The 22,170-nt window shown below is 45.9% G+C and overlaps 1 long non-coding RNA gene across 1 annotated transcript; it reads left to right on the top strand.

Moving 5' to 3' along the window:
• Positions 1–18,032: 18,032 nt before the first annotated feature.
• On the top strand, positions 18,033–20,483 carry LOC148121872 (uncharacterized). Its single transcript, XR_015737998.1, has 2 exons — positions 18,033–19,071; positions 20,185–20,483. It is a non-coding gene; the product is annotated as an uncharacterized LOC148121872 (long non-coding RNA).
• Positions 20,484–22,170: the final 1,687 nt, after the last annotated feature.

Genomic DNA, 22,170 nt, shown 5'->3' with positions numbered 1-22,170 from the left:
TCCTTGGTGAAATTGACAAAGACTGTGAATCTGTTGGGAGTTTATTGTCATTCAATAATTTCTGACATTTTAAGAAGATACAAACATGTCTGTCTGTGTGTCTGACCACACAAGCTTATCGCCAGGACCCTCCTCCAGCATCACCTGACTTCAGTTTCCTGATGACTGATGCTGGTGGCCATTGGTTCAGGAGTGTTCAGCAGAGAGCCACCTGCAGTCTGAGCAGGCGTGGTTCTGGATGGAGGAGACCTGAGGGTGGGCTGCCACATACCAGCGGCCAGCCACTGAGCTCCAGAACTGACATCCTCCGAGTTCCATGGCAAATGAATGTCACGCAGGCAAACTGGCTCCTCGGGGGACGGCATGGTGGTGCACACTGGGATTCCAGGACTCGGCAGATGGAGGCGGAGCTCGAGGTTAGCTTGGACTCTATCTCAAAACAAACAACCAAACCCAAAATGAACTGGATCTCTGCTGGAATCCCGTCTGTGTCCCTCTAATGTCTTCCGAGGTGACAGGGACCTGTTCTTAGGCATGTAGCTACCTGAGATAGAGAATACTTCCCAGTCTTGCTTGTCCCCTGAGGGGGCCAGTGAATGACATGTGAGCAAAAAAGATGGCGGCAGCCCCGGAAACTTTCTTCACAGGTAGCTGGCCCACCTTCCGCGCCTCCTCCTAATGTCTCCCTTCATGCTACCGTCTGGAGCATAAAAACTATGGAGGGCTGTGTCCTGCAGAAGCAGGCACCAGAATGAGAGGACCCAGGACCCTGGAGGACCATGGGATATTTTATCTGCCCTAGGACACCACTCCTACCTTCTTGAGAAGGAAGAAAAATAAATTCCTACTTAGTTAAGGTCATATTTGTGGGCTCTTGTTTTGACATAGGATCTCTTGTAACCCAGAATGACTTCAAACTCAGTATATAACAGGGTGACCTTGAACTTCTGATCTTCCTGCCTTTGCCTCCTAAGGGCTGCGTCACCCAATTAATATAGTGTTAATGACTGAACTCATGGATTTGTACATGTTAGGCAAGTACTTTGCCTACTGAGCAGCAGCCTCTGTATCTATTAATGCAGTTTGTCCCAAGTCCGCAAGCAACACACACATAGACACACGTGCAGGCACAACACAAACACACACAGACGTGCACACACAGACACAACATAGACACATGGACACATACAGAGAGGCACAACACAGGCACACAGAGACACACACACAGACACATGCGCAGAGATACACACACAGACACATGCACAGAGAGACACACACAGACACACACAGACACATGCACAGAGATACACACACACAGACACACACAGAGACATAACACAGACACATGCACAGAGATACACACAGAGACACACACATGCACAGAGAGACACACACAGACACACACAGGCATACACACACAGACACATGCACAGACACACACACACACAGACAGTACCAGGGTCTACACCCAGGAATTTGCAGGTGGTAGGTAAACAGTCTTCCACTGAGTCACACACCCAGCCTTCTAGCTCCATTAAGCTACAACTATTTTGTTGCTGCTTGTTCTGGTTTCATTTTGTTCATGTGATAAAACACTCTTGCCAAAAGCAACTTAGGAGAAAAAAAGGGTTTGTTTAACTTACACTTCTATTTCATGGCCCATCATTAAGGGATGTCAGAGCAAGAACTTGGAGGTAAAAAGCATGGAGGAACACTTCTTGCTGGCTTGCTTAGGCCCATGTTTAGCTAGCTTTCCTATACAGCACAGGATCATCTGGACTTGGAAATCAGAGGCCCAGAACTAGGAGAATAAGAGGGGCTTGGGAATGCTCTGTAGAGAAGGCAGATGCTAGAACACTTTCTTCACTGAGGCTTTGCTGAGGAATCTGTTCTGCTTTGAATGGCCTCTGGAGAAGGTTAAGGACTTTCTGGTTCAATTTTAAAAGCACCACACCGGTTTAAATGCCCTGCTTGTACCCACAAGGTCTTGTGCCTCCCTTTGCCACTGAAAAACCAAACCTGTTTCCCTCGGCATGAGATGCCGCCCTCGTTACCAGCTAGAGAAAGTAAACTGAAGTTCCCAGGCGAGGAGAAAAGCTGAATGGTCAGCTAGAGCTTCGGGATCTGAAGGGTTAAAATGTCGCAGGTCCAGCATCCAATCATCTGAGGCTGTCAGTTCCTTGCCTAACACAGCATCTGGCTTAACACTTGGCTATCAGGTGAAATCTTTGTAATGCTCACTTGGTGCTAGCTTCCATCAACCCCAAAGCTAAGAAAATCAGCAGGGAACATCTGAACTGACCCCACCACACACACCTGATTATTTGTGGTCCCAACTGATGCAATTGATAAACACACCAATGTTCTGATTTCTTTTGTTCTATAACTAATAAACAGTGAGACAGGTTGCTAGGGGCAGTGAGAATCTGTGTCACTGGCCATGGTCATGTATGTTTGGCTCAAGAATAAATTCTCTCTTGCCCTCTCTGAGGTGAGAGCGGGCTTCTGCAGCAATGACCAAACACAGCTGGTTCTCTGAAGTGGTTAGACCGTCAGTCTTGACCAATCACATCTTGTTCTCCAAATGTGCTAGTGTCTGGAAGTCCAACTCCCAGCCTAGACTGAATGACCTGAAACAAGCATGTTTATGGCCGTGACTGGGGCCAGACATGGGTTTGAATAGTTGGTCCCAGGTAGTAGCGCTGATTGGAAGGTTTGGAAACCTTAATGAAGGAAGTGCTGGGGAGTAGACCTTGAAGTTTTATATCCCAGCCCCCCTTGCTGTCTGTTTCCTGCTTCCTGGTTACAAACACACTGTGACCCTTCACACCCTGCCACCATGCCTTCCCACCAGGATCGACTGTATGTACTAATCCCCATAAACCATAAGCCCAAAAAACCCTTCCTCCGTCAGTCGCTTCCTGCCAGGGATGCAGTAATCGCGGTGAGGTGGGTAGCTAGTAGGCCAGGCTCTCTCCCCTAGCGGACCCCATCCTCCTTTCTACCCCCCTTTTAAAGATTCTTATCTTTGTATGTGCATGGGTATTTTGCATGTATATCTGTGCACCACGTACAAGCCTAGTACCACAGATGCCATAAGACAGTGCTGGATCCCCTGGAACCAGAGTTACAGACAGTTGTGAGCCGCCATGTGGGTACTGGGAATGAAACCCAGGTCCTTCGGAGTAGCAACCAGTGCTCTTACCCACTGAGCCACCGCTCCAGGCCTTTTCCCTCCTTTCCCATCTGAAGGACTTTCTGCCCCACTCTTGCCTGCTTCCCTCAAGGCTCCCCTGAGGGCAGTTGCCTGAGACGCAGGGTCATAAACCACCAGCACTGTTCTGGAGGTGGAGAACATCTCTCTCCTGTGACACCCAGGCTCTGGACCCAGCTGCCAAGGATTTTCTACAGTGAGAGACCAAAGCACACAAGCAGTATTGTGTGTGTGTGTGTGTGTGTGTGTGTGTGTGTGTGTGTGTGTGTGTGTGACATTGCTGGGATCTGGGCAAAGAAAGACCAGGCTTTCCACTTGTCACTGTGCCTCCGACACCAGCCAAGACTGACGACTCTGTCTAGTAGGTGACACAGTAGGACCAAAGGAAGGCAGGGGAAGGCTAGGGAGCTGTTCTTAAGTGGGGTGGTGGGTGATGACCATGTGTGCTGTACCAGCTTTGCCTTCACTAAGAACATCCCAGAAAAGAGTTGAGATATGCGCCTCCACCCCTGTCCAATAATAATCAATTTGCTGCTTGTTTTCCTGGATTCAGTTCTATGAGCATCCTGATAGGAATGAAGGTGTTCTAAAAACATTCCCTGCCACTGCCAGGCCAAAGCAGTGGACCCTTAGAAGTTGGAGTTTTGCCCGGAATCTTGTGCTAGGTGAAAGAAAAGGTGAAAGAAAGATCACCAGATGGGGAGTTGGTCTCCTGGGAGGTTTCACAGGGTTCTGCCATCTTGTCAAACACTTGTAGGGGAGACTGGGCTGAGACAGTGGCGGTCAGTGGTGAGCAGTGTGACAGCCCTGGTAGAAAAAGGTGTTCTTTCTTTGTTTATTTGATTGGTTTTTCTAGAACTGGCTTCCCTGTATAGCTCTGGCTGTCTCAGAACTCCCTTTGTAGACCAGGCTGGCCTCAAATTCCCAGAAATCTGCCTGCCTCTGTCTCTTGAGTGCTGGGATTAAAGGCATGTGCCACCTCTGCTCCTGGCTGAAGACATTCTTTAGAGACAATTGTGTTGCCGGGCGGTGGTAGGGCACGCCTTTAATCCCAGCACTCGGGTGGCAGAAGCAGGTGGATCTCTGTGAGTTTGAGACCAGCCTGGTCTACAAGAGCTAGTTCCAGGACAGGCTCCAAAGCTACCAAGAAACCCTGTCTCAAAAAACCAAAGAAAAAAAGAAAAAAGAAAAGAAAAAAAAGAAAGAAGAAAAGAAAGAAAGAAAAAGAGAGACAAGCGTGTCTCTCAACTGGACTAGCAGACTATTGAAACAATGACACTACCACCACCAAAAAAATAATAATTTCCCCAGGAATTTAATGCTAAGAGAAGGCAAAAGTCCCAGGTAGAGAAAATATTGTTTTCTGGAAGGGATTTACAGATTGTCAGATATTCTTACAGGATAAGACCTAAGCCGGGACAAGATTGGGACAGTGGTTGGCTGGACTGCCTAGAGATGCCCTGGCCCTCTGTTAATTTTTAGTCCCCACCCAGCATGGTGACCCAGGCACTTTTAATCCCAGTGATCCTAGCGCTCTAGGGGCAGAAGTAGGTGGATTTCTGCCAGTCTAAGGCTGTCTATATAGACAATTCGAGATGGGTCAAGGCTACATAGTGAGACTTTGACTCAAAAATGAAAAGTATAAAGAAAAAAATCAGCCCACGAGCCCTCGACCCTACACAGGGAGCTACAGACAACTAAGGAGTACTGCGGACAGGAGAAAATGCCTTCACCAGGAAAGAGCCCAGCAACTGGTTAGCATTGGTTATCCAATACCAAATGGTTGGCCCTGAAAACATACACACATACAAGTCAACGTTGTACAGACTGAGCAGATTGTATTTATGTATTTAGGAATATATACATATGCATATATATTTCTAACTATATTTCATATATATATATATATATGAAAAAGTGGTCATGAACTTGAAAGAGAGCAAGGAGGGGCATATGGGAGGGGTTTGGAGGGAGAAAAAGGAAGGGAGAATGGTGAGATTACAATATCAAAAAAATAAAAGAAGGGACTTTTAAAATAATAAAATTTACTCCCACTTCAGGACCCAGAAGATAAATTTAATGGTGTGTGGGGAGGGGGTTGGGTCTCTTCATCTTTCTCCCCAATGGAGCCTCTTTGAATAAATCTCCTTTTTCTGTTTTTTACTGTTAATTTAATTGACTTCTCAGGTACAGCTGACTGAACTTGCTTTCTTGGGGCACAGTTTTAGTAAACGGGGACCACACCTTACCAGGTGCTCAGTAATGCTTATCTCCTGCCCTCTAATTAAACATAAGCCTCATGTCAGGACCCCAACGATGGACTTGACAGAACCATTGAACCTCTTCATCTGTTCCTCTTCTCAATGTGTCTTGTGTCTTTTACTGTTTCTTGATTTTACTTTAAATTCATCTACTGAGGATGGGTGACTGAATTTAGCCTGTTAGGGCTGCCAGTGCCCAGGCTCTGACTGTGAAGACTCCTGTAACAGTTTAGTTTGGTCAACCATGACCAGGAAACACACACACACACACACACACACACACATACACACTGGGCATCAACCATTCTCAACAAATTGACCATTTATTGTTATCAGAATTGGTTCCAAGTCAAGAACCTGGGACTTCAGTACAGCATCAGCTGAAGATCTGGAAGCTTCTTCTTTGACTTTTGAAAAGACTGTGAATATCCTGGCAACCCTCCGCCCCTCCCACCTTGACTTGCTTGCCAAGGTGGAGAACTTCAACTCCAAGAAACAGCTCTTGCACTGCAGCCTCCCAGCAAGCATTTCCATTGCCATTTAGGGTGTCCCAGGATCCCCTAACCATCTGCGGTGAGTCCTCTTCTGGACTGTTAGATTCCCAAAGAACCCAGCAACTCTGTGACATGCACACACACACACACACACACACGGAAATGCTGAGTGTGCGTGCAGCAGAGGGTGGGAGGGGTGAGAAGCTCTGGTTTCTTCTGGAAGCTAATTCTGTGGCTAATTAATTCTGAAAAAAAAATGGAAAGATGCGGCGGGCGTCTTTCCAGAGAAGCGGGGAACTGCAGAGTTCCTCCGCCTTTCAAAGGATCTCATGAGTCTCTCTTCTCCTTGCTGTGACAAAATGCCAGACAAGCCGTAACTGAGAGAGGATGGATTTGTTCAGGCTTACACTTTGAAGGAAGGAATCCATCATGGCTGGTCACACTGGGCATTTCAAAGATCACTGACAGGCCAGCGGCACACACCCTGAATCCCAGCACTTGGGAGGCAGAGGCAGACGGATCTCTGTGAACTCAAGGCCAGCCAGGTCTACATAGCGAGACCCTGTGACAAAGTAATAATAATAATATCTTTAAAAATTATGCTTTTATTGACAAGATCTTCTGAGTGTGGGAGCCCGCCATGATAAGCTAAATATGAACAGATCACCAAAAGGAAGTTCTTTACTTCCAACCATTATATCACCCGCCAGAGTAGGACTCAGCCATTGATAAGTTTAATGGAGGCCTGAGTCTCAGTAGTTTACCCTGAAGCAGAAAGAACGACAAACTGAGACTACCCGAGCACCACCCAAGAACAGACCATCCAAAGGAAATGCCTAACGTTCCAACCTTTGTAGATCACCTGCCAGCATGCACGCACTAGGACACCCCTAGACAAATGTCAGCCATTCAGGGTTCCTGAACCTCAGAGACCGTCATCCCCACCTTTACTACTATAAAAACCCAACTCTAACTGAGCTTGGGGCTCTCAACGTTTATTCCAATATGTTGAACATGCAGAGAGGCCGAGTTTGCAAACTTGCATAAAATAAAGACTCTTTGCTTTTACATATGGACCTTGGTCTCCTTATTGGCTTTTGGGGGACTTCATGAATTTGGGCATAACCCTGAGTAAATTGGGAGCATGGGGACCATGAGAGAGGGTAAAATGGGAGAGGAGAGGAAGGGAGGAGAGCAGAGAAAAATATATAGCTCAATAAAAACAATTTAAAAATACAAAAATATGCTTTTATTAATAAAAGTGTCTGGTGGAGGGATCTGAGGTACCACAATGTCAGCTCTACCGCTATTGACACAAGTGTGCTCTATCAGTGATCCTATTAGAGAAACCAAAACGTGCTTCTGTGCCCTGCGTGGTGACACACACCTTTGATTCCAGCACTTGAGGCAGAGGCAGGCAGATCATTGAGTTCAAGGCCAGCCTGATCTACAAAACACAGCCAGGGCTACACAGAGAAAGCCTCTTTCAAAAAACAATACAACAGCAACATAATGTGCATCCCCAAATATGACTAAAGCAGGTCAGGATTCTCACCCCAAACTAGACCTTTGGTTAGAAAGATTATTTTAAGTTGGTAATTCTGAGAGACAGCAGTGTAGATAAGGTTCCGGAAACAGAAATTAACCCCTTGGAAGGAAGAGGTCCATCTACAAAGGAAACACAACATCCAGGAGCCAGAGGCAAGAGGATCTCTGTGAGTCTGAAGACAGCCTGGTCTGCAGAGCAAATTCCAGGACAGCCACAGTTGCATGGTTAGGCCCTGCGAATAAAATAAATGGATAAATAAGCAAGAGATGGCTGAAGTCTGTTGTGTGGATGTCTCGTCTATGATGAGAAAGCTGATGGCATGTTGTGGCTTGATTCTGAAATGTACCCACAGGTTCGTGTATCTGAATGCTTGGCCCCCAGTTACTAGTGCTGTTTTGGAAGGCTGTGGAATCGTGGAATGTAGGACCTAGTTGATGTATGAAGGATGTGAAGGACAGGCCTCGAAGGTGCAGCTCTGCCCCACTTCTGGTTCTTTCTCTGTTTCTGGCTCAGCACCATGTAAAGTGCTCAGCTGCAAGCTCCATGGGTCAAGCTGCTTCCACGGCTATGCTTTGGCCAGGGTGACGGACTGTCTGCCCTGAACCAGGCCCTGCATAAACATCCCTTTCCTTTGGCTCTTTAGTCAGGCATTCTGTCTGGCAAGGGGGGAGGTAACTATGACACCACAACACAGGAAACTCACCAATGAGAGGGCACTAAACCCAATCTGCTCATTGTCTGGCTTACCGAGTTTCCTACCCGATGGCCCCATAACAGGTCATACAGACAGTAAAACTGAAGCCTAAATTCTAAGCCATTCCCTAGGGGTTTGCTCCTTTCTCTGAACACCATGTGTTAATACGCTGCTGCTACCAAGAGGCACTAGAACTCACAGAGAATACAGACTTTTTTCTCTTACATTATGTTATCCAAATGGATTTCCACATGTAAATGGAATGTGCCTGGTCCAAGTTGGGATGTGCTCCAAGCACAAAACACATCAGATGTCAGAGACCAACTACAGGAGGAAACATAAAATGTCTTTTCAGTAATTTCTGTATCAGAAGCCGAGGCAAATTTTAGGCATATTAAGTTAAATATATTGTTAAAAATGATTTCCAACTTAGACATGATGGTACGTGCCTAGAGTTCCAGCCCTTGGATGTGGAGACTGGACAAAGAGGAGTGCAAGGCTTGGCCAAGATCATCCCTTTTGCTGACTCTTATCCTGAGGTCTCTCCAGGCCTCAGCTACACACTGGGCAGAGCCACACGGAGCTGAGCATCCATCCATTCATTCTGAGGTGTGTGTGTGAACTCAAGACTAGTTTATACCGGTCTGAGAGGAACCGAATGTGATGAAGACAGAGTGGCAAGACACGGGGAGACCAACCCAGAAGAATCCAAGCCAGTCAACATTTGGGGGGACATCTGCATGAGAGCTGGCAGGAGCACCATTCAAATCTGTGATTCTGGGAGGGGGGATGTCTTTGGTTTAAAATCAAAAAGAGTTTGTTGACTATAAATCTGTGCCCGATGGACCAACGAGTGGGAAGTGAACACAGCAGTAGTCCCCTTTGCTAGATATGATGTGCCCCTTGTCACAGCCCCTCATTCCAATAAAGTAATGGGATCTAGCTTTCTTACCAATAAAATCTTTGAAAATAGGGAAACCCTTCTTTGTTTTCTTTTCTCTTTCTTTCTTTACAGTTTATTTTCTTATTTTATTTTTTAGTGGTGCTGGAGGCAGAATCCAGGGCCCTTGCACATGCTAAACAAGCACTCTACTTTGGAGCTACATCCCTGGCCTCTGTATTTTTTTTTCCTTGCTGCTGCTGGTGGTGGTGCTTGTGGTGGTTTTGTTCTGATATAGGGCCTCACTTCTGTAGCCAGGCTGACCTTAAATACTCAGTGATGGTCCTCCTGTCTCAGCTCCCAAGTATTGGAATCACAGGTGTGAGCCGCTACACCCATTTTTTGTTGTTTTGTTTGGCAAAGTCTTGTCATGTAGCACAAATTGGCTTTGAACTCATGACCGTCCTGCCCCAGCCTTTCTGGTGCAGAGTGAGACCATCTTGGAGGTTCTTTCCAGCTCTGGAGGAACTGACACCTCTACCTGCTGCAAGGAGCACCTTGTTCTTCCCAGACAACCAGAACTGAAATAACCACACAGAAACTAATTAAATTAAGTTAAACTAAAGTTTAGTTTAAAATAAATTAAACTAAATTGAAACACTGCTTGGCTCATTAGCTCTGATATCTTATTGGTTAACTTTTACACCTTAATTTAACCAATTTCTATTTATCTGTATAACACCACGAGGTCGTGGCCTACCAGCAAAGTTTCAGCATGTCTATCTCCAACGGTGGATCCATGGCGTCTCCCCGACTCCACCCTTCTTTCTCCCAGCATTCAGTCCTGTCCTCCCCGCCTACCTAAGTTCTGCCCTATCAACAGGCCAAGGCAGTTTCTTTATTCATTAATGGTAATCACAGCACACAGAGAGGACTCCCACATCATCTACCCACGTTCTCTTGCTCAGACTGAAGAAGGAAGGAGGAGCAGAGGGGTGGTTCAGCACTAAGAGTGTGCTCTGCTCTTATGAAAGCCAAAAAAAAAAAAAAAAACAAAAAAACAGTTCCCTGCACCCACATCTGGCAGCTCACAACCCCCAACAGCTCCAGCTCCAGGGATCTGCCACCTCTGGCCTCCACCAGCTCCTGTTCTCACGTGTGCATACACATAATTAAAACTAAAAAACTAAAAACAAGTAAAACAAAAACAAGGCTTTTAAAACTCTTATTCTACCTTGTCGCCTTCGTTTGGAAGAGCACACACAGCAGGTGTGCCAGGCCTGGCTCTTCCACCCCGACCCAGACTTATAGCTTAGCCTCATGGCCTTTCAACAGAGAAGCTACATCCCCTCTGTGGGCATCACCGTTCATTCAGCTAGCTCACACGGAGTGCCCACTCTGTTCAAAGCCCAAAGACACAAAGATTGCATTCATTAACTGCCCATTGCTATGACAACATAGCTGAGAGAATTAACATATAAGGCACATTTGACTCATAGTTTTGGAGGTTCCAGGCCGTAATTGATTGACCTCATTGTTTGGGACCCATGTTGAAGCCATTTTTATGGTGGGAACATTTGACCAGGCAAAACTCCCTTACAGAACTAGTGAGGAAGAAAGAAAAGGTTGGGATCCCATAATCCTTTGTTGGACATATCCTCCATGACCTGTGTACCTCTCCTGAACACCCCCCACCCCACTAGAGGTCCTACCACCTCTTGTCAGTACCTCCTGAGGACCAAGCCTTTGACACATACATGGGCCTTAGGAGGATATTCAAGCTCTATATTAACGATGGTAAATGTATCTAAGCCTGCCTCGAGAGAAAGGCAGTGCCTCCCACACAGGTGGCCCAAATGCCAGGGAGGCCATTCCTGTTAATCCACAGAGCTGGACCGGTCATGAGTCTGGGGCTTAATGATGGTTTTCCTGGAGATCCTCCTGGGAGGCACCCCACTGAGAGGCTGTGGGAATGAGGAGGCTCTCCAGGCTGTGGGAACAGCTTGAGCAAATGCACCAAAGCAAGACACAGATTGATGGGGGCCTGAGGGGCCCCCAGTGCTGTTTGAGCCGGAAACTTAGCGGTGGGAGAGGATACAGGAGGCTTGGCTTCGGTGTGGCATTTAAGCCTCTATCTGGCTTACTTCCTGTTTTCTCAGATTATTTCCTATTTCTTCCTTCCCTTTTCATGGTGTGGTGAGGGTGCCAAAATCGTGTTTGAGGGCCTCCGGCTCCTATTTTCCTGTTGAATCCCACCCACACCCTCACTTCAGCCCACACCCCTCCTAGCCGTCATCTGGGATTCGCCCATGGCTCTCAAATGCTGGGAACATCCACACTCAGCAGAAAACCGGTCTGATTGCCTTCCAGTAGACAGAGCTGGGCCTGGGCATGATTCTGCTCCAAGCTAAGTGACTGTCACTGGCTCACTCATCTGCTCTAAACCCACTTCCCTAATCTGAGAAATGGCATCTGTCAGCATTCCCTCCACACAACTGTAATGAACTATAAACTATGAACACGAACTCACATAGCTTGTTCTTCTGAGTGACAGAACGGTGTACAAAGTACAAATACTGACTTTGGAGGCAGATGGCCTAGGCTTGTTGTTTGTTGATTTGGTTTGGAGACAAGCTCTCATACAGTCTGCTGGCCTCAAACTCTTGTAGTACACAGGTAACGGTGATCTTGAATTCTTGATCCTCCTGCCTCTGCTCCTCAAGGGCTGGGATTGCAGGTGTGCACCACCACGCCCGGCTGCACAGCGTAGATGTGGCACTCAGCTCTGTAACTTACTACATGACGTTAGGCAGGTTGCCTAACCTCTCTGGGCCTCAGAGGTAAAATAAAGGGGTAAAATAAAGAATATACTTCACAGCCTTGTTGTATTACAAAATACATTATAAAATTCATATCCATTGCCCCAAACAAGATCTCATATACAAGAAATTTAATAAAACTTCAACCATCCTCATCACCCTAGCTTGGGATGTTGGGGTGGTACAGGTAGTGGTGGCAGACCTTAAAACATTTTGGCTAAGGTCAGCAGAGTGGACATGGCCTCCATTAGGTCAGGATCCTAAGTGAGTGTTCCTCCCTGCCAGTCAGTGGCCTTGGGAGACAGTTCCTTCATTCCCAGGTCTTAATTTCTCTCCCCTAAAGAGAGACCAGGACATCAGGCACAGAGCCCTTGTCTGCAGGGACCAGGACAGAAGTAGGTGCGGGGACTCCAGGGACAGAGCAGAGTCAGAAGGTGCATTTTGGAGTGCCCCAATGGCATGGCAGCGAGCAGGAGTACCGCTGGCCTAGTGACAGACACCCACTTGCTCTACTCCTTAGGGGAGGGACACAATTGGTGTTGGTTGGAGGAAGGGCAGAGTCCCATCCTCTGCCATCCCCCCCAAAGCCCCAGCTACTAGTCAGGGTGGCAGAGCTGGCTCCGTTCATACTGAACAGTCTCATTTGCTGCAGAAGCATCAAATATTCATGCTGCAAAAGCCCTGGAAAGCTTCCGCGAATGCCTCCCTAGGCAGCAACTGTGCCAGAGCCTGGAGTCAGGAAAAGAGTCACCTCCTCCGCTTGGGAAGCTGTGCCTGAGAACAGGACACAGCTCTCAGGAGGATCAGCCAGCGCGGAGTGCTGTGAGAAGTGGTTCCCTCTGAAGGGGCAAAAGATGGCACGGCTTAGGGTTACAGCAAGGGACAGCTGAGAGAGCTGGGGGTGGGGAGCAGACCAGGCTCTCCTAGTAGCCGGCAGAAATCTAAGTCTTAGTTTCAGTTCACTAAAATAGGGCAGAGCTAAAACCACAGCCTTCTGCTAGCTCAGTAGGCACCCCACCGCCCCTTCTGCTGGTTCAGCAGGCCCCCAAAGCCCCTTTGCTGGCTCAGCAGGTGCACTCCCCACCTCCCACAGTCTTCTGATAACTAAAGATAGCTTTCCCTACCCTGCTGCTGTAAGGTCCCTAACCACAAGGACCTCTCACCAATCAGCCCCCATACTAATCTTTCCTCCACCAATTAGCCCCAGATTAATTCCTTCTCTCTGAAATTCCCCTAACTCCACTTAAAATGAAGTTGTGATTGTATTTGGGGGTCACCAAGTGCCACCCCAACATTGGAATTAATACGCTTTATTAATAACTCTTGTTATTGAATATGTGGGCTGTTGGTCTTCTTTGGGGCCTTCTCTCAGACCCTAACAGCTGCAACCCTATTAGAGGGCTCTCATGAGGTCTGGCATCCATGAGGACCTGGATGACCCCAAACAAGCAGAACTGGGAGGTGAAGTGGGAGGTGAAGTGGGAGGTGACCTGCCTCTGGGGGGGCTAATCTGTCAGCTGAGCCATCAGGAAGGAGAGGGTAGGAGTTGGGGAAGCCAGAAAGGATTAGATGAGTGGGGTGCTGCCCCGCCAAAGTCTCTGCCTTGGGAGGTGGAGGCAGGGGATAAGGTCATCTTTACCTAACCCTCCCCCCAAATAATTCAAGGCCCAAGGCCACAATTTTAATCCCAGCATTTGAGGCAGGGGAATCTCTGAGCTCAAGGCCATCCTGGTCTATATAATAAAACCCTGTCTCAAAGGAAAAGAGTTCAAGTCTAGCCTGGTTTAGATGACCATCTATGTCTTTGTCTCAAACAAAGAAGGAAAGGTGTTGGACTAGAGCTTAATGTGTGGATGTTTTGCCATTTTCTTTTTCTATTGTTTAAATGGTTGGGCGGGCAGTGAGAATTGGAGAGCCAGAAAAGGGAAGTTGAAATAGGTAGCCAACCCTGTCAAATAAGAGTATTGTCAAAAGCTGGGAGTGAGGTATTTGTAAGAGCTCAAGGTGTTAGATCAGAAAAAAAAGCATCTGAATGTCAGTTTCCCACTGTGACCCTTACAATAGCCCCTAGAGACAAACAGTAGGGTTTAAGGGCTTTATTGTTTATTTTGTTTTTACAGTGGTGAAGATTGGGTCCAGTGCCCTGGGCATACTAGGCAAGAGCTCTACCACTGAGCCACATCTCCAGTTGGCTTGACTCAACTTTTTTTTTTAATTTCATTGGTTTTTATTATGAGTAAATATAAGCTATGCCAACATTACATTACATCAAAGTATTTTTATACATTTTAATTGATATTTATTGAGCTGTACATTTTTCTCTGCTCACCTCCCTGCCTCTCCCCTCCCCGCTTCAAACCTCCCCCAAGGTCCCCATGTTCCCTTTTTACTCAGGAGATCTTGTCTTTTTCTACTTTCTACTTCCCATGTAGATTAGATTTATTTAAGTCTCTCTTAGTGTCCGCAATGTTGTCTAAGTTCTCTGGGATTGTGGTTTGTAGGCTGGCTTTCTTTGCTTTACGTTTAAAAACCACCTATGAGTGAGTACATGTAATAATTGTCTTTCTGTGTCTGGGTTACCTCACTCAAAATAATGTTTTCTAGCTCCATTCATTTTTCTGCAAAATTTAAGATGTCATTTTTTTTCTGCTGTGTAGTACTCCATTGTGTAAATGTACCACATTTTCCTTATCCATTCTTCAGTCAAGGGGCATTTAGGTTGTTTCCAGGTTCTGGCTATGACACACAAAGCTGCTATGAATATAGTTGAGCACATGTCCTTGTGGCACGATTGAGCATCCTTTGGATGTATATCCAGAAGTAGTATTACTGGGTCTTGAGGAAGGTTGTTTCCTAATTTTCTGAGAAATCGCCACACTGACATCCAAAGGGGTTGTACCAACTTGCATTCCCACCAGCAATGCAGAAGTGTTCCCTTTTCCCTACAACCTCTCCAGCATAAGTTGTCATCAGTGTTTTTGATTTTGGCCATTTTTCAGGTGTAAGATGGAATCTCAGAGTTGTTTTGATTTGCATTTCTCTGATGACTAAGGATGCTGAACATTTCCTTGAGTGTCTTTCAGAATTTTAGATTCCTCTGTTGAGAGTTCTCTGTTTAGGTCTGTACTCCATTTTTTTTTTATTGGATTATGTGATCTTTTGGTGTCCAATTTCTTGAGTTCTTTGTATATTTTGGAAATCAGCCCTCTGTCTGATGTGGGGTTAGTGAAGATCTTTTCCCATTCTGTAGGCTGACATTTTGTCTTGTTGACCATGTCATTTTCCTTACAGAAGCTTTCCAGTTTCAGGAGGACCCATTTAATAATTGTTTCTCTCAGTGTCTGTGCTGCTGGGGTTATACTTAGGAAGTGGTTCCCTGTGCCAATGCGTTCAAGTGTTCTCCCCACTTTTTCTTCTGTGAGGTTCAGTGTGGTGGGCTTTATGTTGAGGTCTTTGGTCCGTTTGGACCAACTTTCTTTTTTAATCATTTATTTTATGAGTAGCGGCGTCTTGACTGCATGTATGTCTGCACATGACTGCGAGTATGTCTGTACATGACTGCATGTCTGTCTGCACACCAGAAGAGGACTCTGGATCCCATAGGGCTAGAGATATAAATAAGTCATTCTAGACATTTATAAGTTGCCATGTGGGTGCCGTGAACTGAACCTGGGTCATCCGGAAGAGCAGTCAGTGCTCTTAGTCGCCGAGATACTTCTCTAGACTAACACAGCTTTTGACCTGACATGATTTCTGAATGTTGCACTGGCTTTTTAATCTGACTGCTTATGTAATGTCTGACATCTACTCTCTCACCAGACAACAAGACCAGCCACCATTGGGATAACTGGTGTCAATCTGCAGCTTTCCTGCTCCAAGCAAGTATTAAACCAGACTAGATGCCTACGGCAACAAGAAGCACTGGGCTCCGATCCTAGAGAGTACTGGAATACATGAGGTCAGCCCCCTCTAGGGCCTTGCTAGAACAGCAGGCAGGAAGTGAACTTCAAACACAAATGTTGGCTTGCCGAGCTGGGGAGGTAGAGAGCAGATCACAGGACCACTGAGTAGGCTGGAGCCTGTGAGACCAAACACCAAAGAGAAGTGACACAGAGGAGACGTGTCCATGAGTCCACAAGGACCTTTCTGTCCTTGACTGGAGGCTGAACTGAGCTTGAGTAAGACTCTTGGTGAGACTCCCTAAGACCCAATGAGGAGCTTTTGCTGTAGGGCCAGGGGCTGAAAAGAGGTGCCAGAAGGTGCACATGTTCAGACCTGTTATATATGACCTGTCTGAGGGGAGACCTCAGGAACTCACTTCCTGGTAGGATGGAAAGCTTCACCTCCTATTAGAACAGCCTGCAGATTCACTTCTCTTTAAACATTCTGTTTTGCTGGGTGGTGGCCTCTAATCCCAGGATTTGGGAGGCAGAGGCAGGTGGATCTCTGTAAATTTGAGGCTAGTCTGGTCTACAGAGCTACTGTCCCAGGACAGCCAGAGCTACACAAAGAAATCCTGTCTTGAAAAACCAACCAACCAACCAAACAAACAAACAAACAAATAAAAACAAAAATTATTCTGTCTTTAACATGGGGCATCTGAGACCCAAGATACAGAGTCCATTCTTACCAAGATGGCCACAGTGATGTAGTCACTGGGCTGAAACCAAGCTCACAACTTGCCAAGGAACTTTGGACAGTGTCAGGAGTCAGCAATAAGACAAAAAGGGAAGTGTTGGATCCAGGAAAAAAAAACCGTGTTCCTTCAAAGTCCCTCCACGCTGCCACTGAGGATTAACACTGTGGTTACTGCAGAAACAGCAGCTTAAAGGATCACGGTCAATGTCACAGGGACAAGCACGGAATGTTGATTCTGCACTGAGACGCCATAGGTCAATAACCAGCACAGCAGACTTTAAAATGGCCGGAATAATCAGTTAGAGGTTATAAACGCAGAGAACAAACAAGCACGGGATCTCAGTAGAGAAACAGACATCATAGAGAGGCCCGAGGGGAATGAGGCTTCAAGATGGAGAGTGGGCAACTGATTTCTGACAAAAAGAGCAAAGCAAAGCAAAGCAAGAGGGAAGGGAAACATGGGGTGAGGGGGATGCTGAGTCATCATCACACATAAACCAATTGAGATAGTTCATGAACCTAAACAGGTCTAAATAGAAAACTAGTGTGTCCTATTTTCTAGGAGAAAATCCTCATGATCTTAAACTAGACAAATATTTCGGAGACAGGATTCAGACAGTAGTGGCTGGAGCTGGAGACCATTTTCATGCTCACAGAAGGCAGCTCACAACCTGCAGGAGCATCTGATGCTTCTGGCCTTTATGAATACCTGCAGGCACACACACACACACACACACACACACACACACACACACACACACACATTTATGCACGTTGGTGTTTTGCCTACATTCGGGAGTCGGGCACCCTGGAACTAGAATTACAGACAGTTGTGAGCTAACTTGTGGGTGCTGGGAATTGAACCAGAGTCCTCTGGAACAGTCAGTGCTCTTAACTGCTGAGCCATCTCTCCAGTCCCCCACCCCACCCCCCATACATACTTAAAAATAAAATAATTTTTTAAAGAAGGAAAGAAAGCAGTAAACATAAAGGAAGTTGATAAATGTTGACTTCCTAAAAATTGGAAACTTCTGTTTATCAAATGACATTAATAAAGCAGACATGTGGTAGAGCGCACGGGGGCAGATGGATAGATGCTGAAGGCCAGTGCCAGCTGCAGAGCGAGTGAGAGGCCAGCTACCTAAAAATAGCAAAGCGGGGGATACAGCACGTACTCCCATAGACTACATGGTAAACCTTCCCCCAGCCCCTATGGTGGCTTCCCATTCCTAAGTGTGTACAGTAGCATGGTTTCAGTTATTTGTGGTCCATCATGAACTAAAGATAAAAAAAATTAAAAGCCCAAAAATAAGTGATTTATAAGTTTCACGGTTTTTTTCTTGTAGTGCTGAAACCCAGGGCCCTGTATATGTCTGGTGAGTGCTCTGCTTGCTAGACTAGATCGCTGTCTTCTTTTCTCTCTGTTTATTTGTCTAAAAAGAAAGAAAGGGAGATATAGGGTGTGGTGGTGCACACCTTTAATCCCAATGCCTGGGAGGCAGAGGCATATTGACCTCTGTGACTTCAAGGTGTGGTAGTACACACCTTTAATCCCAATGCCTGGGAGGCAGAGACAGATCTCTGTGAATTCAAGGTGTGGTAGCATACACCTTTAATCCCAGCACTGGGGAGGCAGAGACAGAGGGATCTCTGTGAGTTCAAGGACAGCCTGGTCTACAGAGTTATTCCAGGACAAAGATATATACAGAGAACCTGTCTCAAAAAGCCAAAAGTTAAAAGTAAAATTAAAAGAAATAGAGGTTGAAATAAAGCTGCATAAAGATGGAAAATACACAGAGAATCTTGATACTGTGTGTTATTATGCTCTCTTTGAATTGTTTGAGTGCTGAGGAAGGAGCAACAGCTGCTAAAAGACTTTTGTTTATAAATACTGCTGAACTAACCCAAGATAGGTATTTTGAAAATACCTTGGCTTCAAAACTGAAGTCAAAAGGTGTGTTACTTTGGAGAAGAGATTTTGCTTTTGTTTCCACAGAAAATGAGAGGTTGTGGATTCATTATGAGTTAAGAAAAATTCAGTATGATCAAGGAAGGCCACTTGAGAAATCTCCGACAGGAACAGATGGCCCAGATGTCTGAATTCTACATCCAGAACAGGTTCAAGACTGCCGCCTGAGATGATCAAGACTCACAGGATACTCCAGTCAGGACTTGATTATAACTCTAAATTTTCTTTAAGTCCCCATAAGATTATCAGCGCCCCCAACCAGCAGGAAGTAGCCTGAAATACTATGCCCACATTCCCAAAAAATGGACGATGGATATTTTCCTTTGTTTTTTAAAAAAAAAAGGGGAAGTAGTACGGGAGAATTGTCTGTATTCTGTCAATCATATTTTAATAAAACGCTGATTGACCAGGCAGGCAGTATAGGCGGGAAAGCCAGACAAGAAGTAGGGGTGGAGCAAAGAGACTGGGAGTATTCTGGGAAAACAGGAAGCTCCCTCCGCAGTTCTGCCCAGACCACCGGAGAGGAAAGATGTAAGCTGTCCAGCTGAGAAAGGTACTGAGCCGTGTGCTAATGTAGATAAGGATAATGGGGTAACATAAATTATAAGAACTAATAAGTAGCCTGACCTAATGGGCCAATCGGTTTTATAATCTTATGGAGTCCTGTGTGTGGTTTTTCCTTGGGGCTTGCCAGCTGTGGGGTACCAGGCGGGACAGGTACCCCAACAAGCCGGCCTGTCGTGCTACATCTCTGTCTCTCTCTCTCTTTCTCTTTCTGTCTTTCTTTGACAAGGTCTCACTCTGTAGCCTAGGCTGGTTTCAAAATAATCACAGCAGCCTTGCTGTCTCAGTCAATCTTCAGCGCTGGGATCACCAGCATGCACCACCATGCCCTGCATGTTTCATGTTTTTGAGATAGGGCCTCACTATATTCCTGAAGCTAGCCTTAAACTTCTGGGCTTAGCAAACCCCCTACTTACCCTTCAGAGCAGCTGAAAGTTCCGGGTCACATGACCAGGACCAGCACAAGTTCAGGGTCTCACCACCAGGACAGCACAACTTATAAACTTTTAAATTGTGCTTTTTGAACCTGAGTGTTGTGGTGGATCTCTCTGTGCCATTCCATACTGTTCAGGATATGAGCCAGCCTGTCACCCCTGTCTACAGTGCAGTCTGCCCACTGGTGATTACTGTGGGGGCTTGAAAGAAAATGGCCCCAAAGGGCGTGGCACTATTAGGAGGTGTGGCCTTGTTGGAAGAAGTGTGTCACTGTGGGGGCACACTTTGAGGTCTCTTTTGCTCAAGCTCCCCCAGTGTGTTTGTCTGTGAAGTTTCATGGACGGTCCAGTGGAAGGTCCATGCCACCCCTAGCATCCATATACCCAAAGAGTCTGGAATGTTCTGGTGGAAACTCCACCCTAAACTCCCTCCCCTATCTCTCTCAAAACCCTGCTACATCTCAGAAAGCCCACCAAATGGCTACCCCTCCCTCAGAGATGCTCAAGACCACTCCCACAGGGTGTGTAAACTGCCCCCAGAAAACAGACACATGGTTTTTTGGTCTCTCTCCCTTCTCTCCTCTCTGGGGTGCTGGGAAATCATCTGAGAGCATTTTACCCATTAAACCTGGGCTTTTTCTAATTTGGTTTGATTTGGTCTGATTTAGATTGTTTCATCGGCGTAGAGGCTTATGGGGTACAGAAACTTCAGTCAGTCAACTTCCTATTGCCTACAAAATGTAGGACTCTCACCTATTCCTCCACGTCTGCCTGCATGCCGTCTTGCTACCCACCAAGATGCTAACGAACTGCCATCTGAAACTGGAAGTGAGCCCCTCAATGAAATGATTTCCTGAAGAGAGTTGCTGCAGTCATGGTGTCTCTTCACAGCAATTGAAACCTCAAGGCTATTTCAGCATCATAGTGCTGTGTGGTGTTATCTCAGATAAAAGATGCAGGTATTTTACTTACTGTTGATCTCAAATTACAAGAATAGCGATGGTTCCATTGGTTATGGTCGGGGTCCAATGCCTCAACATAAACTACTTCTCTCTCTCTGGACCAGCATGGAGGCACGGGAATAACTGAGACACAGTTCACAGAGCAATATCGGAAGGGAGTCTCAGGTTTCATTCACTCCTGAGGATCACCCATGTTTATTTTCAAATACCTTTTATTCCCCAAGATAAATTAAGGTGGAAGTTCAACCAATGGTGGCCCAAGAACTTGACTATCACACCATGTAGAAAATATGGGCCTACAGTTATGACCAAAGGAAGTGGTAAAGTGCTTTCTTTGAGTGAAGAGGTGGAAGTTCTCAACTTGATATGGGAAGGAAAAATAGTTGTATGTATTAGGTACATGGGATCTGCGGTTAGGTATTGTTAATCTGTTGGATAATTTGTATCGTATGAACTAAAATTTATCACAGGTATATATGTATACAGGACACATACATGCAGATACAGCACACACCTTAAAAATGACAGCTGTACTGTGAGACAAGGCCTTGCTGGAGGAGGAATGCCAATGGGAGCAGGCCTTGAGAGATTTTGTTTTGTTTTTAAAATTTTATTTAAATTTTGTTTTACATATATAGATGTTTTGCCTGAATATATATCGATGCACCCTGTACACAGTGCCCACAGAAGCCAGAAGAGGTTACTGGACTCGAGGCTAAAATTAGACACTTGTTGCCGGAGACCTGATCTGAGAGTGAATCCAATTGGCTACCAACAGCATTTAACTGAGAAAAGATTACTCCTTTTGTACTATATAGTTGTGTAGGAATAAATGGGACACAAGGGGGCTGTGAACTTGGCCGTGGCTTGAGATCAATTGAGGTAGCTAGCACTGACCTTGACAATTGGCACCAATATCAAGGGAAGGGCCACAAGTTCCCCTTGCTGGAGATGAGAATTTGCTCTATCAAACAGGGACTTTCCTCTAGCTCCCAAGGGAAATGGAGGCCATTATCCAAATGCTTGACTTTGGGAAGAGGATTTCTGGTGAGCAGACTCTGTACTACAGTTTCTTAGCCTTCCTGTATGGACCTGTTCCCCTCACACACTTCTAAAAGGGAAGGTCCTGATGTCTTAGTCTTTCTCATTATACCATACAATTTTGATTTCTCTGTGTTTATTAACTGAACTCTTACCTATTAAGCCTCAGGCTCTGGATCTGAATTGTAGGCATTTCATCCTTGGGATCAGGTGTGTCTAGTAAACCTCCAACTTTCCTATTCTTGGTGTAATTAGGAGGAGACCAGGGAATTCCTGGTTCCCTGGTGTGGGTATTATTTTTGCTTTGTTTTTTGCTTTGTTTCATTTTTTGAGACAAGGTTTTTCTGTTTAGCCCTGGCTGCCCTGGAACAAGCTTTGTAGACCAGGCTGGCTTTGAACTCACAGAGATCCACCTGTCTCTTCCTCCCGAGTGCTGGGATTAAAGGCGTGCACTGCCCCTGCCTGGCTTGATGGGGATTTTTTTTTTCTGGAGAATTATTTTGCTTAGAAAGGGCCACCATTGTATGCATTTTTATCCTTTCACCAAAGCTGGCACATGACTTCCCAAAGGCAAAGGGAAGAATAGCAGAGAGAATAGCAGAGAGAGTCATCAAAAATGAGAATAAAAAGGTGCTGGAGAAGTGTGGTCTT

The sequence above is a fragment of the Myodes glareolus genome, chromosome 6, assembly GCF_982192425.1.
Source record: "Myodes glareolus chromosome 6, mMyoGla1.1, whole genome shotgun sequence".
Classification (NCBI taxonomy): domain Eukaryota; kingdom Metazoa; phylum Chordata; class Mammalia; order Rodentia; family Cricetidae; genus Myodes; species Myodes glareolus.
Note: the sequence above shows the minus strand (reverse complement) of the source record. Positions and strands in the feature narration are given on the sequence as shown.